Below are 22,335 nucleotides of genomic sequence, written 5' to 3' on the forward strand. Positions count from 1 at the left end.
GTTTGTATCACCTTTGTATTGTGAGTTATAGATATGTAGGGTATATCTGTATTTCCAGACTTGTGCAGTGTTTCTGGGTGACACCCCCAGACATATTGGCATAGCTGCCTAGCCTGTTTCATGGCCCATTCAGGGTCATCATCTGTACAATGAGCCCATGGAAAGGACCAAGGGGATACACCTATTGAGTCAGCAAGACATGCTGGGGTATGCCTGTGTAATGAGAACTCCAAGGCTTTTCCATGCCACGTGCTGTGAAGCTTGTGTTTGGGACACAGGAAGTACAGGCCACATGGCAAAAGGAATGTAAAGGGCAGCTGCATCATCTCCATTTTGTCTTCAATCCCCCTTCCTACCTCTGGAGCAACTTCTCTACAAACTGAACCCTGGAACAAAGGACTGAATGACCCATCCAAGCTATGGATGTGTTCCAGACGGACTTTCAAGCCAGCAACTCACCAATACTGCTAAGAACCTGATATATCCATTTTGTAATGTATCTGACTGCTTTCCCATTTAACTTCTTTCTGTCTTTCTTTCCTTTAAACCTTTACTTTAGATGCTAAAGGATTGTCTGGAAGGATGGAATTTTTGGTAATATCCAAACCTATACTGACCTGGTGATGTGGCTGTGACCCTTTGGGGTCAGAGGAACACTTTGTTTATGTGAGCAGAGTTTTTAAATAACCTCTCACTGTGCTGGACCTAGGTGCTGATTAGGAGCCAGAGAACTGGGATGGAATAAAGGGGGCCGTGTGATTTCTTTTTTCAGCTTCTTGATAACCCATGTGGGGGATAAGAAGCACAGTTGGTGATTGGTCAGTGAGTTTAACTTCAGTGTTAACCATCAGTTTTGGGAGCATCTGGTCTCCCTTTTTCAGCCTGCCCTAACTTTGGCATTTTCAGTGAGAACTGCCCCTGGCCCACCAGGTCACACTAAGCACTGAAGTTAAATGAATAGAATGTTTTTTTTATGACCAAGTCTTATGAAATCAACTGAACTCCTTTGTTTTCTTTCATCTGAGCAGGGTTTCTAGTTTTCCAACGTGATGTGATCTCCCAGCTGGAACAAGGGGAAGAGCCATGGGTCCCAGACCTCCAGGGTTCAGAGGAAAGAGAGATCCTGAGATCTTCCTGCACAGGTGAGGAAACATTAAACCACCTCAGAATCTGTAAGTGCCTGAAGAAAACATCTGGAATGCCCAACAAAGCCCTTGGGGAGGTCTCTCAGTTCATTATTGTCCGTAGCAGGAGTCGTATCCTCAGGGTAAATATAGTTCATGGCTTCCAATAGATCCTAGCAGACACCGGGCAGTAGCTTCCTCCCTTCCCCCTGCGTATTTGGATGGGATGTGAAGGCTGAATTCATCCCCCTCCTCTCTCCTATTTGGGGGAAGAGTTTGGGGGAGTTCAGCTCCTGATTTTTATTTGACCTGTCTTCAGCACTTGTTTTTGTTTGGTCTTCCCCTTTCCATCCCTGTTTGAGGTTTCTGTCTCTGTCACAGCAGGTGATGCAATGGCATGTGAGAAAGAGGAGCAGAATTCTCAGCCTGAAAATGTTGAGCCAGTGGGTAAAAACAGAGCATTATCTCAAAGATGGAAAAGGAATGTGTCCAGGAGTCATGAGCAGGGAAAATCCTGGGAGATTCAGCACAGACCAAAAACAGATGAAGGAAACCAGCCAGGGAAGAAAGTGGATAAATTTATTTCCTGTTGGGGAACTCAGAAGGTCCTCACGGAAATCACAACACAGCAGGATATTCTTAGGCAAAAGAGAAAAAATACATGCAGGGAGTGTGGAAAAACCTTCTCTCACAGCTCAGCCCTTTCTGTACATCAGAGAATCCACACAGGGGACAGGCCCTATGAATGCACTGAGTGTGGGAAAACCTTCAATCGCAGTTCGCACCTTATTAGTCATCAAACAATCCACAGAGGAGAGAGGCCCTATGAATGCCGTGAGTGTGGGAAATGCTTCACTAGCAGCTCAAACCTTTCTCAACATCAGAGAATCCACACAGGGGAGAGGCCCTTTGAATGCAGTGAGTGTGGGAAAAGCTTCACTAGCAGCTCAGACCTTTCTAAACATCAGAGAATCCACACAGGGGACAGGCCCTATGAATGCCGTGAGTGTAGGAAAACCTTCAATCGCATTTCACACCTTATTAGTCATCAAACAATCCACAGAGGAGAGAGGCCCTTTGAATGCCATGAGTGTCGGAAATGCTTCACTAGCAGCTCAAACCTTTCTCAACATCAGAGAATCCACACAGGGGAGAGGCCCTTTGAATGCAGTGAGTGTGGGGAAAGGTTCACTAGCAGCTCAGACCTTTCTAAACATCAGAGAATCCACACAGGGGACAGGCCCTATGAATGCCGTGAGTGTAGGAAAACCTTCAATCGCATTTCACACCTTATTAGGCATCAAACAATCCACAGAGGAGAGAGGCCCTATGAATGCCGTGAGTGTCGGAAATGCTTCACTAGCAGCTCGGCCCTTTCTGTTCATCAGAGAATCCACACAGGGGAGAGGCCCTTTGAATGCCGTGAGTGTGGGAAACGCTTCACTAGCAGCTCAAACCTTTCTCAACATCAGAGAATCCACACAGGGGAGAGGCCCTTTGAATGCCGTGAGTGTGGGAAATGCTTCACTAGCAGCTCAAACCTTTCTCAACATCAGAGAATCCACACGGGGGAGAGGCCCTTTGAATGCCGTGAGTGTGGGAAAAGCTTCACTCAAAGATCAGTCCTTTCTAGACATCAGAGAATCCGCACAGGGGACAGGCCCTATGAATGCACTGAGTGCGGGAAAACCTTCAATCGCAGTTCGCACCTTATTAGGCATCAAACAATCCACGAGGAGAGAGGCCCTATGAATGCAGTGAGTGTGGGAAATGCTTCACTAGCAGCTCAAACCTTAGATTTAATTTACCCTGGTTCCTCAACCGTTGCTACAGCTCTAGTACCCATCAATCCAAAGACTGAGAGAAATGGAAAGTTCCAACCATTGTCCTTTTAGTATCTTATTGTTCCTCTCTCTGTTTTTTGTGCTGGCCTTTCTATTCTATCATTTTCTGCCTTTGTTTAGTTGGTAACAGTTGGTTTCCATCACTCACGTTTGTTTGTTTAAATCTCTATCCGTTGTTAAATAAATTTTTTGCTTGTTCGATAACTGTACTCAGGTGCTGTGTGAGATACAGTAGCAATGGTCCACAGTAAAACTAGTAACCTGGAATACTTGGGGAAGAGAGGATCTGGGATTTCACCGAGTATCTGGTGATCCGGGCTGGACCCCAGAGGGGGACACATTGAAGGAACTCAAGGGTTAAGATGGCTGCTGTAGCTCAGAGGCGGGTCCTTGAGTTCCAGCAGGCTGGTGAGTTTGGTCACGAACATCCAGCTGCCAAATGCAAACTCCCTCTTCCTTGTGGCAGGTGGCAACAAGGAGACTCACAGCCCTCAGCACCCTGAGAAGGGTCACAATGTGTCTCTGTGTTGATCCACCTGTCAAATCCACACAGGGAAAGCTCCCGATAGCACAAAACTCTGCCCTATGAAATCATGGAACATGTGCTCTTTGCTCTGTGAAAGCATGTAAAGAATCCAAGCGCTGGAGGACAGGGTTTGGGTCCAGAGTGACCTAGACAAATTGGAGGATTGGGCCAAAAGAAATCTGAGGAGGTTCAACAAGGAGAAGTGCAGAGTCCTGCACTTAGGACCCAAGAATCCCAGGCACTGCCACAGACTGGGGACTGACGGAGTGAGGGGATTTGATAGCAGCCTTCAAGTACCTGAAAGAGCAGCAGTGTGGGCTTTCTCCTGGCCACTTTTGCTGGGCTGGGCAGGCGTCCTGGAGGCCTTTCTAGAAGAGAATTGGGAACTGAGTTAGAAAAACCAATGTGAAAACCAGAACCTCAGGTTTAGACTCATTTATTTATAATATTAAATCTTCCATTCTAGTGTCACAGTCAATACAATTGCTTCAGCCTGATAGTTGCCCAAAGGGAAACTTAACTTCTCTCCAAAGGGAGTGGAGAGAAAACACTTTTCAGAGTCCGAGAGAGACAAGGCGGGTGAGGGTAAGAGCTTGCAGAGGACCAACCTCTGTTGGTGAAAGAGACAAGCTGTGGAGCTAACTCAGCACCCTTCTTCAGTTCTGTGTAGCCTGGAAGGTCGTCTCTTCCATAACCAGCAGTTAGAACATAAGAACAGCCACACTGAGTCAGACCAGTTCATCTAGCCCACTCTCCCGAAATTGGCCAATGCCCGGCGCCCCAGAGGACCCCTGGGACCAACATGGATACAACACCACCACAAACAAGGTTAAAAGTCAATGCACAGGGGAGAAGGATCTTGTGTTTCATTCCTTATGTTCTAGTCCCATCATGTGGCCATTTCCTTTTCTTCCTTTCTGTTAAAAGCTTTGGTGTTTTGCACAGAAACATTATTTCCCCAGGAGAGACCCAGGAGTGGGGGCTGCATTCCTGTACCAAACAGTCACTGGAAGGAGGAAGATAAAGGCCTTTAGGACGAGGCATCTGTCACTGTCAAAAGATCATCTCCCTCCTGCGGTCACTGGCAGCCTGAATTTGTTCCTTATCCTCCCAGAGTCTGGGGGCTGGAATCAGCACTACCCAGCCCCTCCGTATGTAGCAGGAACAAACACAAACCTGGTCTTTAAAACAAGCTGTCCCCTTCCTTCTCAGGGAAGATTTTTCTGTGATTGAAGTTGAGCTTCAGGTCCCCTCTCCTAGGGGCGGGTGTGGGGCCAGCTCCCAGTGAGATCTGTTTTCACCTTTGCCCCCTTTCAGTGACTCTGGGATCCTAACTCTGCTCCCAGCTGTCAGGCAGCTTCCAGCCCATCCACCCTGCTCACTAACTCCGGGTCATGTGTCACCCCCTTTGCCAGCACACACAGCTTGCAGGAAAGCTACTCCTGCCAGCTGCATTGGTGGTATAGTGGTGTGCGTAGGTGTCTTCAAACAATTCATCTGGGTTTGATTCCCAGCCAATGCAATAATGGCTTTTCTCTTCTGTTGTTTCCTCATCTGGAAGTGGTTTAATTTCAGTCACATTGTGTTACAATCACATTATCTATAGAATGAAACAATAAATGTGTCGAAGTCCAGCAGGTCATACAGGCTGGAGGCACACAAGGGGCTGGAATGTGTCATCTGAGAAAGACAGAAAACTTGGAAACCTGCATCTCCCATCCCTGGGCTTGCGTGTTATGATTCCAGCTCCGTGAGCTGTTTGTATGATGTTCGGCATGTCCCCATCATGCCGGAAGTTTTGAGTCAGTTTTGCTCCTGCAGTTTCCTTTGCTGTTATAATTATAATGACATGAACAACAGGAGGCAAAAGAAACATAACCCCAAATTGCAATACAGGTGGGGAAAGAGACGATCACGGTTAAGCCAAACACATCAAAATAAAAGTTAATACTAAAAAAGGAGGGGGAAGAGATCAGGTATGTGGAGATCCCCTTGATATTTCAATGCACATTGTTAGAATCAAAGTTCAGACTTGACACTGGAAAACTACCTGTCTTTCTGAACACCTGTGATGAGCAAGATGGAGTTGGGACACCTGTTCTGCTTCAATCATTTATTGTCTCTCTGTTCTCTCCTTCTTCTCCCGCAATTCCTCATCTCCAATGTCTCTGCCTTTCTCCTCTTGCTCCCTCTCCCCTGCCCTTTCCCAGGAACTCACAGTCTACAGCATTTAGGACAAGCCAGAGCTCCCATGTTCTGCACATGAGCCTGTGTCAGAGGACGTGTGACCCAGGTCAGAACCAGTCACCGGATCAATATGACCCTTTATGAGCGACTTCTCTGCCTGCTCTGCAATTTACATCTCCCCTCTTCCCTCCACCACCCACAAACAGGGTGGGGTACAGCTCTGACAGAGTCCTAACAGGAGAAATTTCAGCCCAAAGACAAATTTGTGTGAATTGTTGAGAAATGAAGAGCCCCCCAAATCCTCAGAACTCTAGTGTCACCTCCATGGCACCAGCACCGGGAACCCAGTGAAATGGGGTTACAGAATACAAGGAGGGAGGCAGCAGGGAGAGAGGTGACAGGGAATCTCTCTTTTTTCTTCTCTCATCACTTTCTGTTCTTCTCTTTCCTTCCAGGAACTGCAGTCACAGCAGGGAGGGGTTTGTCTCCATGTCTATCACGGAGGTGGTGGAAGTGACGGATTCTGTGATTTCCTGCAACCTCTGTGACTTCTGCAGTGGGCACAGTGGCTGACTCCAGGGCCACTCAATCAACTGGCTCCAGGGACCGCCCAAGCAGCGGCCAATGCGGCTGGCCCTGGGGACCACTTGACCAGTGGTCCCGAGGGCAGCAGGAGCAGCCACAGCTTGGTGGCCTCTGGCAGCACTTCTGGGGTGGCCCCCTGGGGCTCCCCCCTGCCCTAGCAGCAGCTGGAGTGGCAGCGACTCTCAGGGCTTCTCCCCTGGTAGCTGGTGCTCATTATCCATCAAATAAATCAAAACACTTCCCCCTGCAAGTGGATTTAGCCCGGGACCCTCAGAGTCAGCAGCTGTTACGCCCCACTGAGCTCTCTGGTCAGGTGTCCTAGTGCCAGGAGCCTCCGATGTAGATCCTAAAATAGCGTTTTTGCACCAGGGGCAGCTGAAATTTTGGACCAGCCATTGTAGCTCCACTGTTATTTTACTGAATTGCTTCAAAACAGCAAGTGTAGAAAGTCTCCTAAGTGCCAGGCTCTCTGCCATGGAAACAGCTGCCCCTGCTCTGCAGGAGTCTGTGCGTTCCACCCAGCAACGTACACACCTGCTCCGCACTGAAGGGGTCAGACAGTGACAGTAGCAAATCTTCAGACTATTAACCCAGGTCCCTTTCTTTAACCCAGGACATGCCAGTCACCTGTTAGCCATGGCGTTATCTTCATCTTCAAATACCTCTCAGGACATTGAACAGAGGGAGTGAACCCCCCCAAATGTCTCCCTGTTGAGGCATTGTACCGGACCTGCCCCTGGAGACTGTCTGGTTTTATACTCTTAGAGCTTTTTCTCTTCAAACCCCTTATCCCAATCTCTGGGCCAACCTCCGCATTTCAGAGTTTAGAATTTATTCTCATCACCCTCCTATGGCACTTTCCATGTGAATTGGGCAAAGCAAGTGGGGGAAGCTCCGTGGCTAATGAAAACCAGTGCTCTGGGTGAGGCCTGAACTCACACCCACAGCTGTATTTTCCCCTGCATGAGCCACTATAGGTGCTTCTTAGACAAACTTGGGCTGTAGGTGGTTATGTGTGTCTGTGCTTCACCGCTTTGGCTGCTCTGTGAAAAGCTGGTGGGTTTTTGTTTTGTTTTAAGCAATTAGAGTCTAGTACATTTTAACAGGCAGAAAATGTCCTATTCTGGTCTAGCCCCATTTGACTCCTTCTGTCCATCTTCTTCCTTCCCCCCTCAGTGTCTTTCCTTCCCCATTGGGGACATGCAGAGATGAACCCCAGTCAGTCTGTGTCACAGAGAGTCTGTATCTCCTAAGGAATGTGGGTGAAGGATTCCGGCTGAATTAACGCCGCTCACCTGGGTTAGAAACATTTGTTTCTTTCGAGCACATAGTGGGAAATGGGACATTAATTCAGACCCAGGAGGCAAGGCAGAGGCTTCATGATCCTGATCTCCAGGAAGGGAGAGAGGATCCCAGGAAGGAACAGAGCTTCCTTTAGACTCAAGCTGGGTCTCCTGGAAGTTGGAAAAGACCCTTGGTCACTGAGGATCTCATGGGATTGTGCTGCTCCAGAGGCTCGAGAGTCCTGGGTGCTGGGAGGGTGTCACTGCACAGTCTGAAATGGAAGGGAGGACCCTGGAAGGGAAGGGGAGGAACAGAAAATGGAGGGGAATGAAACAGAATAAACGCCTCTTCTCTCTCCCCTCCCCAACCCAGCAAGAACTGTTATCAGTGGGGAAACTCCCCACCATGAACGGCAGAGACCACAGAGACATTTGCCTCATGCTGAGAAGTAAGGTGACCAGACACCAAGTGTGAAAAATCAGAGACTTTCCCCAGATGCATTGGTGGTATAGTGGTGAGCATAGCTGCCTTCTAAGCAGTTGACCTGGGTTCAATTCCCAGCCAATGCAATGATGTGATGATTCCTCCACTGGGAACTGGTTTAGTTTCAGTCACATTGTTTCAGTTTATCAATGGAATAAGAGAATCAGTGTCCCAAATCCCAACAGGTCATTAAACACCCAGTGGAGGAAGAAAGGGGTGGGACTATATAATAAGCAGTTGGAGTCATCCTGGTATTACAAGGCTTGGTTCATTTTTTTTTTAAATTCCTTTACTTCCCTCTCCCTTTTAGACTCAGAGCCTTTAAGGTCAGAAGGGACCAGTGTGATTATCTAGTCTGACCTGCTGCACCTTGCAGGCCAACAGACCCCACCCACCCACTCCTGGAATAGACCCGGGAGGGGAGGCAGCTCCGTGCTCTGCCCCTACCCCAGGCAGCACATGGAGCCCTCTGCTCCCCTCCCCCCACAACGGGTGTGCAGAGATGTGCCAGCAGCACTAAGGTGGCTCCCTGCCCACTCTACATCCGTCCCTCCGTGCCGCTCCCAGAAGTGGCTGGCATGTCCCAGCATCCCCTGGGGTGGAGGAGTGTCTCCACGTGCTGCCCCTGCCCCGAGCACCAACTCTGCAGCTCCCATTGGCCAGGAACTGTAGCCAATGGGAGCTCTGGGGGCAGCGCCTGCAGACAGCAGCACATGGAGATCCCCTGGCCCCACTCTTCTAGGAGCTGCTGCCAGAGGGTTGTGTGTACCGGTCACTTTGGGAGCTGCACCACCCCTCCTGCACCCCACCCCGCATCCCCAGCGCAGAGCCCACACCCAAATTTCCTCCCAGTGCTTTGCTTGTCTTCCTTTCACCAGAACCATCCTTCTTCTCCTGGGCTGCAAGTAGCCATTCCTGGGAAGCCAAGAGGCAGCCACAGGATTCTGCAAGGTAAGTGTCCCACAGCACCGTGATGGCTGGTGCGATGAAGGTAAGTCTTCCTGAGGCACAATGAACTTCAATGCAGCGAACCACTGGCCAGGCGGTCGGGGCGAAGGGCATTCACTGGAGGTACAAGCTTGTGAGTGACTCCTGAGCACAGGGCCCCTTCCCCTTTTAAGGACCTGCTCCTCATGGCCTGCGACTAGAGATGACTTGGCTGCATCTGGTGGGTCACACTCCACCTTAGGCAGTGTCCATGCTCTGGGTGTGTGATCGCTGCCTAATGAGAGTCCCAGACACCTTGTCTATCTAGGAGCTCTTCTGCTCTTTCAGCTGTTCAGCCAGCCCCTTCATCCCACAAGCATTGCAGGAGGGAGCGGGAGGGGGAGCGGGAAAGCCACTTCATAGGCATTCAGAGAGGGAGAGGAGACAAAAATGGGAATGGGGGAAGTATAACAGACCTATTGAGCATAGAAATCACTGCTGCTCCTACAACAGCAGGGATAGGCCACTAGGAGATGGGAAAAATTAAGCCCTCATGTTTCTGCCTGGTTTTGAACCAGGGACCTTTTGCGTGTTAGGCAAATGTGATAACCACTACACTACAGAAACTCTGTTGCAGGGCTTAGCGCCTCCCTTCATAAGAACATAAGAATGGCCAGACTGGGTCAGACCAAAGGTCCATCCAACCCCATATCCTATCTGCCAGCAGTGGCCAATGCCAGGTGCCCCAGAGGGACTGAACCTAACAGGTAATGATCAAGTGATCTCTCTCCTGCCATCCATCTCCAGCCTCTGACAAACAGAGGCTAGGGATACCATTCCTTACCCAGGCTGCCTAATAGCCATTAATGGACTTAACCTCCATTAATTTATCTGCAAAAATAATGAGGAGTACTTGTGGCACCTTAGACACTAACAAACGTATTTGAGCATAAGCTTTCGTGGGCTAAAATCCACTTCATCAGATGCATACAGTGGAAAATACAGCAGGAAGATAGATATATATACAGAGAACATGAAAAAATGGGTGTTGCCATCCACACTATAATGAGAGTGAGCAGTTAAGGTGAGCTATTATCAGCAGGAGAAAAAAACTTGTAGTGATAATCAGGATGGCCCATTTCCCACAGTTGACAAGAAGGTGTGAGTAACAGTAGGGGGACAAATAAACATGGGGAAATAGTTTTACTTTGTGTAATGACCCACCCACTCCCAGTCTTTATTCAAGCCTAATTTAATGGTGTCCAGTTTGCAAATTAATTCCAATTCAGCATCTCTCGTGGGAGTCTGTTGTTGAAGGTTTTTTGTTGTAATATTGCGACTTTTAGGTCTGTAATCGAGTGACCAGGGAGATTGAAGTGTTCTCTGGCTGTGTTTGAATGTTATAATTCTTGATGTCTGATTTGTGTCCATTTATTCTTTTATGTAGAGACTCTCTAGTTTGGCCAATGTACATGGCAGGGACCGAATGGCTGGGTAGCAGTTCTGCAGAAAAGGACCTAGGGGTTACGGTGGACGAAAAGCTAAATATGAGTCAACAGTGTGCCCTTGTTGCCAAGAAGGCTAATGGCATTTTGGGTTGTATAAGTAGGGGCATTTCCAGCAGATCAAGGGATGTGATCATTCCCTCTACTCAGCACTGGTGAGGCCTCATTTGGAGTACTGTGTCCAGTTTTGGGCCCCACACTACAAGAAGGATGTGGATAAATTGGAGAGAGTCCAGCGGAGGGCAACAAAAATGATTAGGGGGCTGGAGCACATGACTTATGAGGAGAGACTGAGGGAACTGGGATAGTTTAGTCTGCAGAAGAGAAGAATGAGGGGATTTGATAGCTGCTTTCAACTACCTGAAAGGGGGTTCCAAAGAGGATGGATCTAGACTGTTCTCAGTGGTAGAAGATGACAGAACAAGGAGTAATGGTCTCAAGTTGCAGAGGGGGAGGTTTAGGTTGGATATTAGGAAAAACTTTTTCACTAGTAGGGTGGTGAAGAACTGGAATGGGTTACCTAGGGAGGTAGTGGAATCTCCTTCCTTAGAGGTTTTTAAGGTCAGGCTTGACAAAGCCCTGGCTGGGATGATTTAGTTGGGTTTGGTCCTGCTTTGAGCAGGGGGTTGGACTAGATGACCTCCTGAGGTCCCTTCCAACCCTGAGATTCTATGATTCTATGACTGGTCCAGGCAGAGGTTGTAGGTGGGATGGAAATTGTTGAAATCATGGTGGAATTCCTCAAGGGTTTTCTTTTCCATGGGACTAGATGATGAAGATGTCATCAGTGTAGCACAAGTAGAGTAGGGGCATTAGGGGACGAGAGCTGAGGAAGCGTTGTTCTAAGTCAGCCATAAAAATGTTGGCACACCGTGGGGCCATGTGAGTACCCATAGCAGTGCCGCTGACTTGAAGGTAAACATTGTCCCCAAATGTGAAATAGTTATGGGTGAGGACAAAGTCACAAAGTTCAGCCTCCAGGTTTGCTGTGACATTATCGGGGATACTGTTCCTGACGGCTTGTAGTCCATCTTTGTGTGGAATGATGATGGAGCGTCTACACAGCCAGACAATCCTGCTGTCAGGGTGCCAATGCCTGAGATGATGGGGCATCCAGGAATTCCAGGTTTATGGATCTTGGGTAGCAGATAGAATAACCCTGGTTGGGGTTCTAGGCTGTCTTATTGCCAAGGGACAGAGAAACTCAGCCAGCCGCAGGGAGTGCATAACACCGTCCTAGTGTGGGGGTGACAGCGCCTCCAAGATCCTGACACCCCTGTTGGTTCCACTGCTGGTTGTTTTCCTTTTCTGGTGGGACTTTGGGCAAGTTGCTCCCCCCTCTAGGGCTCCGTCCCCAGCAGTCAAATGGGGATTTCGTACCTTCCCACTATTGGAAAGTGCTGGGAGAATCCCCCAGCCAAAGCTGCTCTGACAGAGCTCAGCAGCATCTGACCATTCAAGGTCGGAGCGCACTGCCGAGGAGGAGGAGTGTTTGGCTCTGGGGTTTCACTTCAGCCCAGTCTAGAGAGAGGGGCCCAGCCATGGGGTTTTGCTCAAGAAAACCAAGTCTCCAATTCGTTAAGGGCGTTTTGAATTCCCATCCTGTGCTCCAAAGTGCTTGGTGTCATTTGCACATTTTAGAAGCATGCTCTCCACTCCATTTTCCAAATCATTCATGAAACTATTGACTAGTACCGGACCCCGGACTGATCCCTGCCGGACCCACTAGGTGCACCCTCTCCGTTGGGCAGCCAAACCTGGAGAAGGGCCCTTGGAGTCTGGGCTTTCAACCAGCTCTGCACCCACATGACACTGATTGCAGCTCGACCACATTTCCCTGTTTTTTTTGTGAGAATGTCCTGCGGGACTGTGTCAAAAGTCTTAGTAACCCCAAGATAGATCCCATCTACTGTTTACCCACCTCCACTAGGCCCGGAACCCTGCCAAAGAAGGAAAGAGGCTGGGTTTGGAATGATTTGTTCTTGACAAATCCATGCTCACTCGTCCTAAGAATCAAATTATCCTGTAGGTGCTGCTGACAAACTGATTGTTTAAGAATGTATTCCAGTATCTCTCCAGCTATGGAAGTGAGGCTAGCTAGTCTGCAAGTCCCAGGGGTCTCTTTGTTCCCCTTTGAAAGATAGGTCCTGTCTTGTTCATGGATGGGAAGATGTTCTTTTTCAGGGATCTCAGACGAGAACTGGGGCACAACACCTGGTTTCTTAAGGCCACAAAAATGGAGGCAGGAACCTCTTCTCTCCTGCTGGCAAAGAACCCCAGGTACCGAAAAGACAGAGACTCACATCCCTGAATGGGCTTTAAGAAAGGCAGTGGTTAAAAAGTTTGGCCCCAACCATTTCTTTTTTCCGCAGACTAGACATTTTAGCAAACTTTAGAATTCCTTGGTGCTAAACACCGTGAAACTCCCCTTTCTCCTTCACAGAGGGCTTTATCGCCCCTTATCTCACTCAGGCTCATGACTGCCCAGAGCTCGAGAATTGTCCCTGTTCCCATTGGATAGATGGGGAGGAGCCTGAGGTCCAGAGAAGGGAAATGACCTACCCAAGGGCCTACACAGCAAGGCAGTGGCAGAGCCAGAAAGACAAGCCACCTGTTCCGACTCCTGTTCTAACAGACAAAAAACTCCAGAGGCAGGGATAGAGCCCAGGAATTGAAATGGTGGGGAAATTTCATTTAAACCATTTCTGTCAGAAAATCCCATTCAGACTAAACCAGTTTGTTTCTCGGAATCATAACAAGTGGGATGAAAATTCTTTGCAAAAAGATTTTGTTGCAAAACAAAAGCATCTCCTGTTTGTCACAGTGTGTTAGATTGTCTCGTCACACACAAAGAGAAGACACTTAGATCTCAAAAATTAGATAAGATGCTTCAATCTGAGCTAAGTCGTTGCTGCTCTTAACAATTTAAAAATAAAAAAATACAAATAAAATAGACTTTCAGCTATTCTATTATGTCATAATCTGCTCTGAGTAAACGTGATAGGACACCTCATATTATGCACTACTCCTAGTAACACTCTCCAATGGATCCCCATCCTTCACCCACCATGAGGTAGGTAGGAGCGGATCATTATTATCCCTACTTGAAAGAGGGAGAAGCTGAGGCTGAGAAAGGAGAATTGACTTGTCTTAGGTCACACGGCCAGTCAGTGGCAGAGTTGGGAATAGGACCCAGGAGCCCCGATTTTCAAACTAACCTTGAATTTCAGACATTGAATGACCTGAATAAAGTGCTCTCAGATGAGCTCCAGACCAACAACAGTGCACAGGAATTATTCAGCAAGTATTTGAGGAGAGCAGCAATGTTAGAGAGAATCATGAACAACTCAGAGACCATTAATGTAGAGAAGCAGCAAAATTTGTAAAACACAGAACTGGTTCTGACTTATTTCCTTGGTCTTAAAAGAGACCAACAAGGACCTGAGTCTCCTCCCTGTCAATAACCCCCTGCTCAGCCAATCAGGGTAGAGACTGAGGACGGGAGGCTGAGGGTTCTCACCAGAGAGCCCAAAGGATGGCCCAGGTCACTGGTGGGGATCAAATAAAATTCAGAATAAAATTCGGCCTCCTTAAGCTTGTGTTTTCCATGCCTAGAATTCAACTCTCACCAGATGGATCAGACTGAACAGCTTTCAAACCTCGAGGAGGCTCTTACCTTCTAAACAGGGACGGCTGTTTTCTAGTAAAATCACTAAAAGGGAAGGAGAAAACTCGAAAGAGGTTCCTCCTGGCGCTCACGTCCGTGAACCCGAATACTCTCTCAGTCCTCAAAGAGAGACCTGGAGAAGGAGACTTGCTGAAGCAAAGCCACAGGGGTCTCTGAGGTTTCCCTGGCCCCTCGCCCCTGTCCTGCCTGGCTGATGTCAGCATCTCTCTGTGAGGTCACCACCTCCCTATCACCTTGGACCAATAGGCTGAGGTCCTGCAAAATACCTTTGTGATGTCACTGCCACACCCCTCCCTTGCTGGGCTAATGTCCTGCCCCTGGCCAGGCACTGTGAAGTTTGAGCTACTCCCTGTGGATCACCCCACTCAAGGAGCGTTCATTCTAGGCAGAACTGACACCAACTTGTCTGGGGTGTTCCCTGGAAGCAGAGCACAAGTTTGAAATACAGGCAGCATAGAGCCAATATTCATAACGTCAACTACAAAAATGATACACATCTAGAGATAGCATCATTATAATCAGCCAATCAGAACCACTCCATAGACCTCTTACACGACAACCTTTCTACAATATTGGCTGCAAATATAGAACCGTGGTCGCAACAGTGATCTATACAGTTACAGATTATGTCAATAACATTACAAGAGGTGACATGGCATCAGTGAGACTGATACTGGAATACTGCCTCCAGTTTTGGTGTCCTCATGTGAAAAAGATGTTGTGAAATTGGAGCTGGGGCAGCAAAGAGCCACCAAATGTTCTGAGGGCTGGAGAAAAATACCTTCTAGTGAGCTATTGAAAGAGCTCAACCTGCTTAGCTGATCAAAAGAAGATTGAAAGGTGACTTCATTGAAGTGTTGAAGTGCCTTAATGGAGAGAAATTATTGGGTATTAAAGGCCTCTTTAATCGAGCAGAGAAAGGCCTAACAAGACCCAATGGCTGGAAGATGAAAAGAGACAAATTCATATTACAACAAAGGCACAAATATTCAACAGCGAGGATGATTCACCACAGGAACAAGCTACCAAGGAAAGTGGTGGATTCTCCATCTCTTGATGTCATTTAATGAAGACTAGATGCCTTTCTGGAATGTGTTTGCCCCCAAAGTAGCTATGGTGTCCTACAGGAGGCCTGTGATATGCAGGGGGTCGGATTAGATGCTCTAATGGTCTCTTCTGGCCATGAAGTCGACTAATTTCTGAAAAACTGAGTGTAGCTTTGGGAGCAGCATCTGTTTCCCTGTCTAGCCGGCTTGCTGCCTAGAACGAACGCTCCTTGAGTGGGGTGATCCCCAGGGAGTAGCTCAGTGCGGACACGCGGGCTCTGGGATGGAGTTGGGGCGGGGGTTGCAGGCTATGGGGAGGGTGAGTGAGGGGGCAGGCTCTGAGCTGGGGCAGGGGATGGGGTGCAGGGGCGGACACACGGGCTGGGGAGTTGGGGGCAGGAGGGGGCAGGCTATGGGGAGGTTGAGTGAGGGGGCAGGCTCTGAGCTGGGGCAGGGGATGGGGTGCAGGGGACACGCGGGCTGGGAGTTGGCAGCTCGGCGCTGCACCAGGGGAAGGGGCTGCGGGGTTTCACACGGACACAGACACTTTCCCACAGTCCCGGGCGGGAGGCAGAGCCGGGGGCGGGGTCTGGCCGGTGTGTCCTGCACTCGGGCTCCCGGCCGGAGCAGGGGCCGCCCGCAGCGCTGGCACAGACCGAGCGGCGCTGCGGGGTCGGGGCTCGACAGGCGGGGGCGGTGCCTGAGCCCCGGGAACCCGCCCCGGGCTGACACGCGGCAGAACCGAGACAGCCGGTGCCCCCGCCCGGCCCCCGGATCTGCGCGCGCAGCGGGGGCTCGGCCCGAGGCCCCTGTTCCCCCAAACGGGGTTTGTCCCGCACAGGGTCTGGCAGCGGCTCCCCATTTCCCGGCCCCTCCCCGCCGCCCCTGCAGCAGCTCGACCCCGGCCAGTGAATTTCTGCCCCGCTCAGCCCCGGCAGCCCTCCCCCGCTGCGATTTGCCCCCCGGGGCTTTTCACCCCCCCGCGGAGCGGGCAGCGAAGCGCCGGGAGCGGTGAGGGCAGAGAGCGGGCAGCGGCCACAGCGGCGGTTACTGCGCAGGCTCCGCGCGGCTGCGCATGCTCAGTGCAGCCCAAGTAGCTAATCCGGAGCGGGGGCTGTTTCTGTCGTTACACCGGCCCCGTCACGTGACTCCTTCCCCCTCCGTCCCCCGCGGGGTGCGTCACTTTCGGCCGCTGCGGGGGGGGGGGGCAGGCTCCGGGCGCGCGGCAGAACCGGTAAGAGCCGAGCGGGGCGCGGGGAACAGACACCTGGGCCCGAGACCCCCCCCCTGCCCTGGGCCGGGCCGGGAGCTGGAGCTGGAGCTGGGGCGGGGCGGGGGTCCCAGTGCGGCCTCCGTAGCGGGGGGGGTCCGGGAAATCCCGGGGGGAGGGGAGGTGAGTGTGTGTCCGCGGGCAGTGACTGGTCCCCCCTCCCCCACTGCCGCCCCCTCCCCCGGGCTCCCTGCGGCCCGTGTGAGGGGGGGGAACCGTCACTGCCCGCGTGCGCTGGAGCGTCCCGTAAACCCCCCCCCCGGGGCCCTCACCCCGCCCTGCCCCCCCGCGCTGGGGTTTGTCTCCCCGCTGCCGGGGGCGGAGTCTGTGACCCGTTTTCCCCCCAACTCTCAGACCCCCCCCCCCGCCCCGTTCTCCCGCCTCCGCTGCTGCCGCCGGACCGGGCCGCGCGCGGGGCCCCGCCCGGATCGACCCTGAGCCCGGGTCCCGCGGGACGGGGCCTTGGGGGCAAATGGCGCCGCTTCCTCCCCCCCCCCCCCGCGCCGCGGTCAGACCCTGGTGGGAACCGCTCGGATCTGATCCCTGATCAACAACTGCCCCGGGGGGGGGTGGGTTTTCCCTGAATGGCCTGACGTGACGTTATGTTGTGGTGGGTTTTATTCCGTGTGATTTGAGGAAATCAGTAACTTTTTATTAATGCAAATGACACTCAGCAATAAGAGAACTTTTCTTCTGAAGTATTGTGAGCATCACACACCAGTAACACTCAGAGAGAGGTCAGGAATCAAAGCACCGTAGCCCTGTAGGAAAGAGAATTCTGGAACAGGCACCTTTTATAAGCAAGATACTTTACTTACAATTGGGCTTTAATTTGTGTGGAAAGAAATACTTTACGCAGCACAAAGGAGAGTTACAAAAATGTATTACTCTTCATTGGCTCAACACACAATATCCTCCCCAAAATTCACCTCAGGAGTGTTGATTGGAACTCATGTAGATGAATTAATTTTCTTGTTATCAGTTGCTTACCTTCTGACATATTCTCAGTGAATCTCAAAGATTCATATAAAATAACCTAGAAATTTGCCCCACTTTCTCTCAACTTGTCTATTTCTAAGTGACTATGCCCTGAGTTTTTCCTTGTCTCTATTTATAAATTACTAAAAAAAAATAAATCTCAGATTTACACCTTTTCTCAGATTCTTGACTATGGATACAAAATGTGTCCTTATGTTGTCCATTTCCTCTTTATTCGTTTATCAAATATTGATGTGAACTACACTCAGATTTTACCTCATATCAACAACTGATATAAAATCCCTCTGATGTTCCACTTTCCTTTCACTAATTTACAAAAATTGATCCAAAAATCCCTCTGATTTCCACCCTTTCTTTTTCATTTCTGAACACTGATCTCAAATCTCAGGTTTTCCCTCTTTCTATGTCATCATCAAATGTCAATTAAAAATCCTCTCTGGTTTGGGGCTGTTCCCCATGTCTCTAAATCCCAGCAACTTCTTCATTGGAGGGAACCTGTTGCCCTGAGTCATTCTCCATCCTGGTTGTTGCAGGGGGTTAAATTGCCCAGAGATCATCTTTCCCGTCTCCTTTGAGAATCATTTCTTCCTCCTTTATCTTTGTTAAAATGTTTGCCGAAGAAAGAGACCAGACACACGTTTAATACCCATCAAATTCAGAGGCCTCCCCATGTTTGGGGATCAGTGTTTCCCAGCTGATAACAGGAGAATTGGCTGAATCCTTTTCTCCAGCTGGCACGGGATGAGGAGGTCTCTCTGAGTGCAGTGTGGGTCCAGAAGTTTCCCAAATCCCATGACAAATGCTCTTCAGGAGGGGTTGCTTCCCGCAGTGCTAAGATGCAGCCACTTCTGGGGTGGATCCATGGTGGTCATTATTTGCTAGTGACAGGCCATGGAAGTTTCTTACCTTTCTTGCCCTCCAGGCCTTCCATTCTCCTGTTAAAGAAGCATCCCCCAGGGCTCCCTCTGTCTGTGTGACTGGCCAGCAGGGGGCGGGGGTCACTTTCTATCCACTTCTCAGGCACTGTGAGGTAACAGTGTTGCTGTGTGGGGGTGGGGCTGTGTGGGAGATAGCAGCTGAAGGGGATTGTGGTGGGGGAGGCCTCTGGGTGGCTGGGCAGAGGGTACCCTAGTGAGGTTGGTGGGTTCTGGAGATTTGGGGTTTCAGGGGGTGGGTGTGATGTGCCCAGCCCTGAGGCTGTGGGTCCTGGAGGTGGGTATCGCTGGGGGCCTGGTGGCTGCAGAACAGCTGGGGTGGGCGTCTCTTGGGGAGGCGGGACAGGGGGTTAGAGGGAGCCTGGTGCTGTGCCAGGGGCTCTGTCTGGGCTTCCCCAGCTGGCTCCTGGGATCACTGCCATACCCAATGAACAGAACTGGGGGGGGGTCCCCAGCTCTAGGTCAGGGGATGCCAGGGAAGCAGAGTGAGGGGTCCCACTGAAAAGCATCAGCAGGTCCTGCTGGGTGGAGGAGGGGGTCCCAGACAAACGGCAGGGCAGATCCTGGTGGTGGGGAGGGGGTCCTAGACAGGCAGTGAGGGACTGAATTCCCAGTGGGGGTCCCTTTTGGGTGGGTCCCTGGCTCCTGGGGGCTCTTGGTGGGGGGAACCCTTTGGGATTCCCAACCTGACAGTCATGGTCTGGTGGGGCTTCCCTGGCCGGTGGGGCTTTGAGGGGTATCTGGGGTCCCTGGCTGGGGACTCTGGGGGCTGCGTCCCAGGGAATAGCTGTTGGGCCCCTGGCTGTGGGAACTTCTACTAACCATGATCCTTCTCTCTGATCAACTCCTGTCAGAGTCCTGGCTCCAAGCACTGCCGGGCATTCCCCAGTCACCGGCCCTGTCACTGTGATAACTTTCTGTCCACTTATCAGACACTGTGAGTGTGAAATCACAGATTTTGCTTTTCTCCTCTTTTGAAAACTGCAGGAACTTTTGGTTCAGTTTAGAAAATTTGTGTCCCCCAGTCCTGAGAGCAGCTAGGGGGCATCACGGTGAGAGAATAAAGAGTGACCCCTTGTCTCTCCCAGCAGATCCATCACACACCTACTAGCCAGAGGCTGATACAACCCCATGGTGGGGAACCCAACACCCTCCCCACTGCCAGCAGCTGGATGTGAGGGGCTGGGACATCTTCCCTACACCTCCCTGGTGGGTGCCCCCTTTCCATGTCACACCAGCCCCTGGATTCAGCACTGGAAGTCTGGTCAGTTTTCCCAGCCCTGCCCAGGGGGTTGGTTTCTCTATTTCCTGTTTCACAAATTAGGGAATTTTCTCCCCCACCACCCAAGTGTTTGTTCTGAGGATCTAGGCCCATGTTAACAAGTCCCAGCAGGTTTGTCACACTCTGTCCCCCTCCCCTTCCTCACCCAGGGTATTCCCTGCCCCCTCCAGCCCTAACTCCCCAGAAGTTGCCACCTCTTCAGTATTTCCTGCCCCTCCCCCGCCAGCAGGAACCCACCAGCAACCCCCCAATTACCCCTACCTGAGCTGGCACCACTGCAGCCGGAGAAGCCCCCACCCCCCCCCGGCCGGGCACGGAGGGGTTAATGCTTTCCTGTGCCCTGCAATCCTCCCCCACCACCCCACCCGCCGCTCCAGCCCCTTCCTGTGCCCTGCAACACCCCCGGCTCCCAGCTGCTCCAGCCCCTTCCTGTGCCCTGCAACCCCCCCCCACTCCCAGCTGCTCCAGCCCCTTCCTGTGCCCTGCAAACCCCCCCCCCCCGGCTCCCAGCTGCTCCAGCCCCTTCCTGTGCCCTGCAACCCCCCCCCACTCCCAGCTGCTCCAGCCCCTTCCTGTGCCCTTCAACCCCCTCCACTCCCAGCTGCTCCAGCCTTCCTGTGCCCTTCAACCCCCTCCCAGCTGCTCCAGCCCCTTCCTGTGCCCTTCAACCCCCGCTCCCAGGTGCTCCAGCCCTTCCTGTGCCCCGCAACACCCCGTTCCCTGCAACCCGCCTCTTCCCGTTCCCAGCCGCTCCAGCCCCTTCCCGTGCCCGCAACCCCGCCTCTCCCTGGGCTGCAGCGCGCCGGGCGGGCTGCAGCGGCTGGGATCCAGCTGACACCCACTGCAGGGGCTGGGGCGGGAGCTGCTGCACCAGCCCCGCCCCGCTTTTCTCCTGGGAGCCCGGCCCTCTCCTGCCCCCTCCGGGCTGAGGCGGGTCCCCGCGTGTCTCACCCCTGCGTGGGCCTGGGGCGGGCCAGGCCTGGGGAGGAGCCGCCCTTCCCACCCTCCCGGCCCGGCAGCGGGGCAGGGGACCATGGCGGGGCCGGGAGCGCAGCGGGCTGCTCCAGCCCTGCAGCCCGCGGGGCAGCGCGGTGGGGCCGGGAACACGCGTGGGGTGGACACGCTGCTGCCGGGGCGGGGTCAGGGCTGGCGGTTGGGCTGTGGGGGGGCCGGTTATTACGGGGGGGTCACAAGCCCCCCCAGCTCTGCCGCTCCCCGGGAACGGGCGGGGGGGGGTCTAAGAGGCACCGGCTGGGAGAGGGGGCGGGGCCGGGGGAACGGATGAGCGGTGGGGAGGGTCAGGCTGGCCCTGGGGACCTCCCTTACCTGGGCTGGAGAGCGGGCGCCCGGGCAGGCTGGGAGATGTAGTTCCTGACTCTCCTGGACCGGAAGTGACATTGGGGAGAGACCAAGCCGAGTTGCAACGCGCGACGGGCCCCTGCGGCTCTGCCTGGCTCGCGCGGGGCCGTTGGAGCCTCTCCTGGCCGGAGAAGGGTTGGTGCCGTTGGAGCTCTGGGCATGCGCAGATCGCGGCGGGAGAGCCCTTCATTAACACCCCCGTGCCCGGCCCGGGCCCTGCCCCGCTGGAGCCGCCCTGGGCCGCCTGGGCTCCGCCCGCCCGCTGCGGAGCTGCAGCCTCCAGGTCCCGGAGCGAGCCCCGGGGCGGGGCGGGCGGTGACTCTGCCCCAGTGCCCGGGGGACCCGGCATCTCGCAGCGCCGGGATCTGCTCCTGGGGGCAGCGCCAGCGGGGCTGGAGCTGCTGCCCCACAGGAGCCCAGCGCCCCGGGCCCGGCCAGGCTCTGCCTGGGGCCGCAGGGGTGCCGGGAGGGCCTGGCCCCACTGGGGTCCAGCGTGGGGCCGGGGCGGGGCTGGGGTGAGACCGGGCTGGGGGGCGGGGAAAATGTCTGTGCAGCCCGGACATGGGGCAGGTGACCCCGAGGAGCGGGAGAGAAAGGGGGCTGAGATCCTCGGATTTACCGCTGCCCTCCCGTGGGGACCCCTCCTCTCCCGTCCTGCCCCTTTCTCCCTAGAGAGCCACGAGCAGCGCCCAGGGTGACCCCCTCCCCAACCCCTGAGAAGTTCCCTGTCCCCCGATTGTGCCCCATTTTCTCTCCCCTTCGCCAATGGCCAGTTCAGGTCTCAGGTTTCGGGGGTTTCCCCCATTTCCACCTGCAGGGATTTGTCCTTGTGCGGGTGGGAAATGGTTCCCCCGAGTGATTCCTGAGCTGGGCAGAGGGTGAATGGGCAGAGGCTGGGGGGGCCCTGAGACAGGGACACCTCTGGGCTGGGCTGGGGGGGCCACTCTCTGGTGGCAACGGGGCCTGGGAAGGGCCAGGAAGGGGAGGGAGGAGCAAGTGTCCCCCATGGAGACGGCCCAGCCCCAGGTTTCCCCGTCCCAGCTACTTCCCCTCCCCCACCCTGCCCAACCCAGCAGCCCCCCCCCCCCACTTGCTAGTCACATTCCCAGACCCCACTGCCAGCCCCTCCCCACTGATAGTGACTTTCTGACTCCAGCCCCCTCCTGTCCCCTGTGAAAAGACATCACCCAGGGCTCCCTGCCGGCCCTGTGAGTGTGGGGCAAGAAGAATCCCTCCCATTCTCTTTTTGATTCAATATCCCTGTATAATCCCCTCCAATTTCCCATCTTTT

General features: G+C 52.9%; 2 non-coding genes and 1 pseudogene across 2 annotated transcripts; 2 read left to right on the top strand and 1 right to left on the bottom strand.

Moving 5' to 3' along the window:
* Positions 1-2,431: 2,431 nt before the first annotated feature.
* The window catches only part of LOC120381898, a 41,390-nt pseudogene continuing 21,486 nt past the window's right edge, over positions 2,432-22,335 (top strand).
* Positions 8,048-8,119, top strand: TRNAR-UCU. Its single transcript has one exon. It is a non-coding gene; the product is annotated as a tRNA-Arg (tRNA).
* Positions 9,515-9,587, bottom strand: TRNAV-AAC. Its single transcript has one exon. It is a non-coding gene; the product is annotated as a tRNA-Val (tRNA).

This window comes from Mauremys reevesii, linkage group 14 (assembly GCF_016161935.1).
Source record: "Mauremys reevesii isolate NIE-2019 linkage group 14, ASM1616193v1, whole genome shotgun sequence".
Classification (NCBI taxonomy): Eukaryota; Metazoa; Chordata; order Testudines; family Geoemydidae; genus Mauremys; species Mauremys reevesii.